Consider the following 9,788-nt stretch of genomic DNA (forward strand, 5'->3'; position numbering starts at 1 on the left):
TCCTGCCCACCAGCACGCCACCGGAGCCGGAGCAGGTGGATCCCCTACCTTACCTCTCCCAAACCTGCAGAAGATTGAAATTAGGCTTGCAATCTGCTTCAATCGAGCTTTCTGGTGGTTATTTCTGCTTCCTGAGAGACAACATCTGGCTGGAGGATGAGCAGGAACCAGGAACTCCGATGAATTTCCCCTATCACAATGGGGGGGAGCGCCGGTTGGGCAGTGGTACGGCCCACCTCCACCCCAAATGGGGGCACAATCTGGGCAGGCTCCTGTAATTGCCCAAGATCAATCTGCTGGTGGTTTTGACTCTCAGACCAGTGGGAAATCTCAAGGCAAGAATCAGCAAAAGAAGAGATAGGACATCCAGAAAACTGCTCCTGCCCCTGCTTCGGGCCTTATGGCATACTCTGAGGTGATCTGCTACAACTGCGGGGAACCAGGGCATCATTTGGATAAATGTGTCAAGCCCAAGAGTTGTTTTATCTGCAAAATGGTTACCCATAAAGTTGAGAATTGCCCTGTCAGAAGAAAAACCCACAGTTCTGCTAGATATGTTGGAAGTGATAGAAATACTGCTTACTTCCATGCAGTAGCTAACCAGAGGAGGAGGAAAACCCTCATTCACTCCCTTGATGGCCCTAATGGCCCTGTTACTAAGGTAGATGAGATGCTGAAAGTGGCTAGTGACTTCTACAAAGACCTGTTTAAGAAAGAAAACCCTTCTGGGTTCTCTCTACAAAACAATTTTTTCTCTGCTTCTGAAAAAGTCTCTCCTGCTGAAAATGAGCTGCTAGAAGCCCCTTTTTCAGAGACAGAGGTGAAGGAAGCCATTTTTAGCTCTTATCCTGACGGGCTCCTGGTCTTGATGTGATTCCCTTCTTGTTTTACCAGCATTTTTGGGACTTGGTGAAAAATGATCTCTTAGATCTTTTCCAAGCCTTTCATAGAGGAGAGTTGGATCCAACAACTTACTCATGGGGGGTCTGTTGGGGTCAAGTTAAATAACTGTGAAAGTGATTTTTTCCTTGCTGGTAAAGCCCTTAGGCAAGGTGACCCCATCTCCCCGCTTTTGTTTAATTTAGTAGTGGACGTTCTTACTAAAATGCTGAGCAAAGCTGCTGATCATAGTCTGATTGCAGGGCTCTGTTCTGAGGTCTGCCCTGGTGGCATCATCTGCCTTCAATATGCAGATGATACCATCCTTTTCTTAGACAATGACTCCACACATGCTAGCAATCTAAAAACTATTCTAACCTGGTTTCAACAAGTCTCAGGCATGAGAATCAACTACTCTAAAAGTGAACTCATCCCTATCAACATGGATGATCAGGAGTTAGCTGACTTCCTCTCTATTCTAGTCTGTAATAAAGGTAACTTCCCCATTAAGTACCTAGGTATCCCTCTCCACTATGATAAACTGAGGAGAGAGGATATCCAACCCCTTCTGGATAAAATCATTAAAAGGATTGCTGGGTGGAGGGGCAAACTTCTCTCTTATAGAGGTAGATTGATCCTCATACAAGCTTGTTTGGCTAGCATTCCAGTGTATCTCCTCTCCTTCTTCAAGTTCCCTAAATGGGCAGTGAACCTCATCAATTCTCAGATGTCTCATTGCTTGTGGAATGATTTTGAGGGAAATAGGAAGCTACACCTTGCTAATTTGGCCCTAGTCTCTATGAAAAAAGATTTTGGAGGCCTAGGCATACCTAACCTCCAAGAAATTAACATCTGTCTTCTAGGGTCTTGGATTAAAAAATTCTATGAGGAAGACCTGAAACCCTGGAAGCTTCTTATTGCCCATAAATACCTAGGAAATAAACCTAATATTTTTGTCCCTTCCTCCAACCCTAGGACCTCTAGATTCTGGAAAGGATTAAAATCTATTATGCATGCTGTGAAATTTGGCTACAGATGGAACATAGGGGATGGGAGCAGAACCAGGTTCTGGGAAGATAGTTGGTTTGGCACATCCCCCCTAGCAGTCCAATTTTGGCCTATTTACTCTGTCCGCAATGAGCTTAACAAAAGTGTCAATGAAGTTTGGGATGGTCAATGCCTAAAACTCTCTTTAACAAAAGCATTACCTTTACTGCTGAGCCGGATGCCCTGATTTGGCAGCTGGACAATAAGGGGAAGTATTCCTCCAGCTCCCTCTATCATGTTATCAACTTTAGAGGGGTTCAACCCGTGTTTATCCCTACTGTCTGGAAATTGAGAGTTCCCCCTAAAATTCATGTATTTCTCTAGCTTCTCTCCAAAAACAAATTGATGACTAGGGATAACCTTAGGAAGAGACACATCATCAAACCCCTTGATTGTGTTTACTGCTTAGAACAAGAGTCTTGTTCACACCTATTTTTTGAATGTATAGTTGCTAAACATCGCTGGGCCCACATTGAGGAATATTTCTCTAGTCAGATTGGCTCATCCTTCGAATCTGTCACCAAATTCTGCATTGCTACCAAAAAGTGCTCAGTTTTAAACACTGTTAGCTCAGCTGTCCTTTGGTGCCTCTGGAAATATAGAAATGCTATGATTTTCAGTAACACCTCCTGGATTTCCATTCTGTAGGTCTCGAGGTTGATCAGGAACATGGTGAGGAACTGGGTGATTCTCTCCTCCGGATCGGACAAGGACAAGTTGATGAGCTTCGTGGAAACCCTAACAAGACCCCTCTAGAAACCGTTGGCGATCACTTGTGGCTGAACAAGGCTCGACCTGCTCTGGGGCTGGACCTATGGGCTTGTCTCAAGATCTCTGATGAAGATGATGGGCACCTGGCGCCAAAAAAGAGGGACATCCACCATGCTACGACTTCCAGCCCGGTCTCTCCGCTTGCTTACTGGTCGCCGCAGGCTAACACAGCCCCTCGGCTGAAGACCATGAAGGCTTCGCTGGACCCTCCTTGTGTCATTTGAGTGTTCTATCCGCTCTGCCTTTGGCACCGCTCGGGTGATTTGTGTTATTCAGAGAACTTGTTCATCCACCCCCTAGTTTGTAGCTTTTCTACCTTTGCTTTCGAACTGCTCTTTGAGCTGCTATATCAGAATATGTTGTGGTTTCGTTCTCAGCAATGGAACCGGGGAGATGGTCCCTGTTTTTCTAAAAAAATTATTTCATGTGTTATTATATATTATTTTTATTGTCATCATATATTTAACAGATACTTACATATGTAAGAAAACAATATCCCACATCTTATTAACTTATAAAAATAATTTCTTAACAAATAAAATCCTGGATTGTTTGGCACGAAAATCCTAGTGATTGTGTACAAAAGCTTGGTAAGATTTAAGGACGAATGTAATAATATCACTTATTATTTAAATATATTTATAACAAAATGCTCAGCCCCTTTTTATTTTTTGATAACATTGCTGGCCCAACCCAACATTATAATTAGAATCAGCCCAGCAAAATTGTGTATTTCGAGAAAGTGCAAATGGCCTGTAATTTTTTAGGAAATAAAATAAACGGGCCGCATGGACGCTACATTATTTGTTCACCCAGCCCAGCTAATGGCTGTAATTCAAAAAAAGAGATCAAATTGACTGTAAATTCTACCATGCAAAAAAAAGACTGTAAATTCTGAAAAAATGGGTTGAATACGTGCCACATTTTTGGAGGCTGAAATGTGGGCCAATAGGTCGAAGCCAATGCAAGTCATTGTCAATTTAGTCAACAAATGATTCTGACATGTTAGCCGTTGGATTTACATCCAACGACAGGCATCCATCTTCAATTTCTCATCTTCTTCCTCTAGCGCCGCCGGGACCACCTCCCGCCTCCTGCTGCTAGCAGCTCTGCTTAGCACACTTCGCTATGAAGCGCTACTCCACCGTTGGCCAGGCCATCCCTCCACCCCTCCACACCTCCCATTCTTCTCCACCAACTGCCGAAACACACCGCACTAGAACCAGTTAACCCTCGTACACCTCTCCGTCTGCGACTCTACTCCTGCGTCTTCCCATCTCCGGCTCGTTGCTGTCCGGGACCTCGCCGTCGTCCACCACCTTGGATGCGCTCGGCGTAGCGTGGTCAACATGGTCAACGAACGACACCATTGGAAGTAGACTGTGCGTGGAGAGGCTGACAGCTGGGTCCATGGCCGCACACAAGGAAATGCCTCCTTATTACTTGCAAAATAATGATTCCTCCACCTGACATCTGGGACCCACCGGAAGGGCCTCTGTATTTCGTGAAATAAAGTGCCCCCCACTGACATGTCGAACCCACCAGCTATCTTCGCACGCAAGGAAGTGCCTCCTTATTACGCACAAAAAAATGAATATTCCCCCTGCCAGCTGGAACCCAGCATAGTGGGAGGCTGACTTGTGGGCCTACCAAGTTGATGGGGACGGAGGGCTTTGTCAACTTAGTCAATATGAACGATTCTAGCTCCTGTTACCGTACGATGTTCATCCAACGGCCGTAGTGCTTCTTCAACCTCTGGTCTTCTTGCTCCAGCCGCCCAAACCAGCGCCGGTCGTGCCATGTGCTCCTGCCTCCCGTGGCCGGCTGTGATGCCGCGGAGGCCTCACCGCCCCCTACTACTCCCACCGCTGGCCAGGCCACCCCTCTACTCACCCACACCCCCTGTTAATCTACGGCGACAGCAGCCTCACACCGCAGCCGAACCAGTGAACCCTCGTACTCCTCTTCGCGTGGGCATCCACTGCTGCGTCTTCCCCGGGTCCGAGTCGTCCCCTTCCTAGTCCTCGCCGTCGTCCACCGCCCTGGTGCTCTCGACGCGGCGTGGTCAACGTGGTCAATGACCGACTTCCATCGGAAGAGTACTGTATGTGCAGAGGCTGACAGCTGGGTCCACGGCAGCCGCAAGGAAGTGCTTCCTTATTACGCGGAAAATAATTATTCCTCCACCTGACAGCAAGGACCCACCTAACGGGCCACCAGTATTTTGCGAAAAAATCGTTTCCCCCTGACTGGTGGGATCCACCGAACGGGCCACCCTATTTTGCGAAAAAAATGTTCCCCCCGCTGTCAGCTCGGACCCACCGGAAGTGCCTCCTTATTACGCACAAAAAATGAATACTCCCCCGGCTAGCTGGGACCCACCTGTTGGGGAACGTTGCAGAAAACAAAAAATTTCCTACGGTTTCACAAAGATCCATCTATGAGTTCATCTAGCAACGAGTGATTGGATTGCATCTACATACCTTTGTAGATCATGCGCGGAAGCGTTCAAAGAACGGGGATGAGGAAGGCGTACTCGACATGATCCAAATCATCGGAGATCCTAGCGCCAAACGGATGGCACCTCCGCGTTCAACACACGTACGGTCAGCGTAACGTCTCCTTCTTCTTGATCCAGCAAGGGGGAAGGAGAGGTTGAGGGAGATGGCTCCAGTAGCAGCACGACAGCGTGGTGGTGATGGAGCTGCAGTACTCCGACAGGGCTTCGCCAAGCACTATGGAGGAGGAGGAGGTGTTGGAGAGGGAGAGGGAGGCACCAAAGGCAAGGGTGAGAGGTCCTCCCTCCCCCCCACTATATATAGGGGGCCTAGGGGGGGGCGCCGGCCCTAGGAGATGCAATCTCCTAGGGGGGGCGGCGGCCAAGGGAGGAATCCCTCCTCCCCAAGGCACCTAGGAGGTGCCTTCCCCTTCTAGGACTCTCCCTTTAGGGTTTCCCCCACCCTAGGCGCATGGGCCCTAGGGGGAAGTGGCGCCCCAGCCCACTTTGGGCTGGATCCCTTCCCACTTCAGCCCATGGGGCCCTTCGGGATAGGTGGCCCCACCCGGTGGACCCCCAGAACCCTTCCGGTGGTCCCGGTACAATACCGGTGACCCCGAAACTTGTCCCGATGGCCGAAATAGCACTTCCTATATATAATTCTTTACCTCCGGACCATTCCGGAACTCCTCGTGACGTCCGGGATCTCATCCGAGACTCCGAACAACATTCGGGTTACTGCATATACATATCCCTACAACCCTAGCGTCACCGAACCTTAAGTGTGTAGACCCTACGGGTTCGGGAGACATGTAGACATGACCGAGATTGCTCTCTAGTCAATAACCAACAGCGGGATCTGGATACCCATGTTGGCTCCCACATGCTCCTTGATGATCTCATCGGATGAACCACGATGTCGAGGATTCAAGCAACCCCGTATACAATTCCCTTTGTCAATCGGTATGTTACTTGCCGGAGATCTGATCGTCGGTATCCCAATACCTCGTTCAATCTCGTTACCGGCAAGTCACTTTACTCGTACCGTAATGCATGATCCCGTGACCAGACACTTGGTCACTTTGAGCTCATTATGATGATGCATTACCGAGTGGGCCCAGTGATACCTCTCCGTCATACGAAGTGACAAATCCCAGTCTTGATCCGTGTCAACCCAACAGACACTTTCGGAGATACCCGTAGTATACCTTTATAGTCACCCAGTTACGTTGTGACATTTGGTATACCCAAAGCACTCCTACGGTATCCGGGAGTTACACGATCTCATGGTCTAAGGAAAGGATACTTGACATTGGAAAACTCTAGCAAACGAACTATACGATCTTGTGCTATGTTTAGGATTGGGTCTTGTCCATCACATCATTCTCCTAATGATGTGATCTCGTTATCAATGACATCCAATGTCCATAGTCAGGAAACCATGACTATCCGTTGATCAACGAGCTAGTCAACTAGAGGCTTACTAGGGACATGTTGGTGTCTATTATTCACACATGTATTACGATTTCCGGATAATACAATTATAGCATGAATGAAGAAAATTATCATGAACAAGGAAATATAATAATAATGATTTTATTATTTCCTCTAGGGCATATTTCCAACAGTCTCCCACTTGCACTAGAGTCAATAATCTAGTTACATTGTGATGAATCGAACACCCATGGAATTCTGGTGTTGATCATGTTTTGCTCTAGGGAGAGGTTTAGTCAACGGATCTGCTACATTCAGGTCCGTATGTACTTTACAAATATCTATGTCTCCATCTTGAACATTTTCACGAATGGAGTTGAAGCGACGCTTGATGTGCCTTGTCTTCTTGTGAAACCTGGGCTCCTTGGCAAGTGCAATAGCTCCAGTGTTGTCACAGAAGAGCTTGATCGGCCCCGACGCATTGGGTATGACTCCTAGGTCGGTGATGAACTCCTTCACCCAAATTGCTTCATGCGCTGCCTCCGAGGCTGCCATGTACTCCGCTTCACATGTAGATCCCGCCACGACGCTTTGCTTGCAACTGCACCAGCTTACTGCCCCACCATTCAAAATATACACGTATCCGGTTTGTGACTTAGAGTCATCCAGATCTGTGTCGAAGCTAGCATCAACGTAACCTTTTACGACGAGCTCTTCGTCACCTCCATAAACGAGAAACATTTCCTTAGTCCTTTTCAGGTACTTCAGGATATTCTTGACCGCTGTCCAGTGTTCCTTGCCGGGATTACTTTGGTACCTTCCTACCAAACTTACGGCAAGGTTTACATCAGGTCTGGTACACAGCATGGCATACATAATAGAACCTATGGCTGAGGCATAGGGGATGACACTCATCTCTTCTATATCTTCTACCGTGGTCGGACATTGAGCTGAGCTCAATTTCACACCTTGTAACACAGGCAAGAACCCCTTCTTAGACTGATCCATATTGAACTTCTTCAATATCTTATCAAGGTATGTGCTTTGTGAAAGACCTATGAGGCGTCTTGATCTATCTCTGTAGATCTTGATGCCTAAAATATAAGCAGCTTCTCCAAGGTCCTTCATTGAAAAACTCTTATTCAAGTAGGCCTTAATGCTGTCCAAGAGTTCTATATCATTTCCCATCAAAAGTATGTCATCTACATATAATATGAGAAATGCTACAGAGCTCCCACTCACTTTCTTGTAAACACAGGCTTCTCCATAAGTCTGCGTAAACCCAAACGCTTTGATCATCTCATCAAAGCGAATGTTCCAACTCCAAGATGCTTGCACCAGCCCATAAATCGAGCGTTGGAGCTTGCATACCTTGTCAGCATTCTTAGGATCGACAAAACCTTCTGGCTGCATCATATACAATTCTTCCTTAAGGAAACCATTAAGGAATGGCGTTTTGACGTCCATTTGCCATATCTCATAATCATAGAATGCGGCAATTGCTAACATGATTCGGACGGACTTCAGCTTCGCTACCGATGAGAAAGTCTCATCGTAGTCAACCCCTTGAACTTGTCGATAACCCTTAGCGACAAGCCGAGCTTTATAGATGGTCACATTACCATCCGCGTCTGTCTTCTTCTTAAAGATCCATTTATTTTCTATGGCTCGCCGCTCTACGGGCAAGTCAGTCAAAGTCCATACTTCGTTTTCATACATGGATCCAATCTCGGATTTCATGGCTTCTAGCCGTTTGTTGGAATCCGGGCCCGCCATCGCTTCTTCATAGTTCGAAGGTTCACCGTTGTCTAACAACATGATTTCCAAGACAGGGTTGCCGTACCACTCTGGTGCGGAACGTGTCCTTGTGGACCTTCGAATTTCAGTAGGAGCTTGATCAGAAGTATCTTGATCATCATCATTAACTTCCTCTCTAGTCGGTGCAGGCACCTCAGGAACATTTTCTTGAGTTGCGCCATTTTCCGGTGCAAGAGGTAATACTTCATCAAGTTCTACTTTCCTCCCACTTACTTCTTTAGAGAGAAACTCCTTCTCTAGAAAGGATCCATTCCTGGCAACAAATATCTTGCCTTCGGATCTGAGGTAGAAGGTATACCCAGTAGTTTCTTTAGGGTATCCTATGAAGACGCATTTTTCCGACTTGGGTTCGAGCTTTTCAGGTTGAAGTTTCTTGACATAAGCATCGCATCCCCAAACTTTCAGAAACGACAGCTTAGGTTTCTTCCCAAACCATAATTCATACGGTGTCGTCTCAACGGATTTCGACGGAGCCCTATTTAAAGTGAATGCGGCAGTCTCTAAAGCATAGCCCCAAAAAGATAGCGGTAAATCGGTAAGAGACATCATAGATCGCACCATATCTAATAGAGTGCGATTACGATGTTCGGACACACCATTACGCTGAGGTGTTCCAGGCGGCGTGAGTTGTGAAACTATTCCACATTTTCTTAAGTGTGTGCCAAACTCATGACTCAAGTATTCTCCTCCACGATCTGATCGCAGGAACTTGATTTTCCTGTCACGTTGATTCTCAACCTCACTCTGAAATTCCTTGAACTTTTCAAAGGTCTCAGACTTGTGTTTCATTAAGTAGACATACCCATATCTACTCAAGTCATCAGTGAGGGTGAGAACATAACGATAGCCACCGCGAGCCTCAACACTCATTGGACCGCACACATCAGTATGTATGATTTCCAATAAGTTGGTTGCTCGCTCCATTGTTCCTGAGAACGGAGTCTTGGTCATTTTACCCATGAGGCATGGTTCGCATGTGTCAAATGATTCATAATCAAGAGACTCTAAAAGTCCATCACCATGGAGCTTCTTCATGCGTTTGACACCTATGTGACCAAGGCGGCAGTGCCACAAGTATGTGGGACTATCATTATCAATCTTACATCTTTTGGTACTCACACTATGAACATGTGTAGCATTACGCTCGAGATTCATTAAGAATAAACCATTCACCATCGGAGCATGACCATAAAACATATCTGTCATATAAACAGAACAACCATTATTCTCGGATTTAAATGAGTAGCCATCTCGAATTAAACGAGATCCTGATACAATGTTCATGCTCAAAGCTGGCACTAAATAACAATTATTAAGGTTTAAAACTAATCCTGAAGGTAAA

This window comes from Triticum aestivum, chromosome 1A (genome assembly GCF_018294505.1).
Source record: "Triticum aestivum cultivar Chinese Spring chromosome 1A, IWGSC CS RefSeq v2.1, whole genome shotgun sequence".
NCBI classification, from domain to species: Eukaryota; Viridiplantae; Streptophyta; class Magnoliopsida; order Poales; family Poaceae; genus Triticum; species Triticum aestivum.